This window comes from Penaeus monodon, chromosome 20 (assembly GCF_015228065.2).
Source record: "Penaeus monodon isolate SGIC_2016 chromosome 20, NSTDA_Pmon_1, whole genome shotgun sequence".
Taxonomy (NCBI): Eukaryota; Metazoa; Arthropoda; class Malacostraca; order Decapoda; family Penaeidae; genus Penaeus; species Penaeus monodon.
Genome location: NC_051405.1, coordinates 12,881,423 through 12,881,627, shown reverse-complemented (window position 1 = coordinate 12,881,627; position 205 = coordinate 12,881,423). Strand labels below are relative to the sequence as shown.

The 205-nt window shown below is 50.7% G+C and overlaps 1 protein-coding gene across 1 annotated transcript in view; it reads right to left on the bottom strand.

The window, feature by feature from the left end:
• Positions 1-205, bottom strand: part of LOC119585640 (EH domain-binding protein 1-like) — a gene marked incomplete in the record, with an annotated part of 320,960 nt that overhangs the window by 260,725 nt on the left and 60,030 nt on the right.

Below are 205 nucleotides of genomic sequence, written 5' to 3'. Positions count from 1 at the left end.
CGCGCCGGGGTTACTACAATTCTCCCTGCGCAGTACAGCATCATTCGAAGAGGCGATTCCGAGGCCAAAACAAAATGAAATAAAAATTACCATTATTGTCTTTTTCCGAGCGTGGCTGGGGGAGTAGCGAGACGGGGACTGGGTGGGAGGGAGGGGAGACAGAGGTCGGTAAAGTTAAGGGAAAGGGTGAAACAGAAAGGTATGA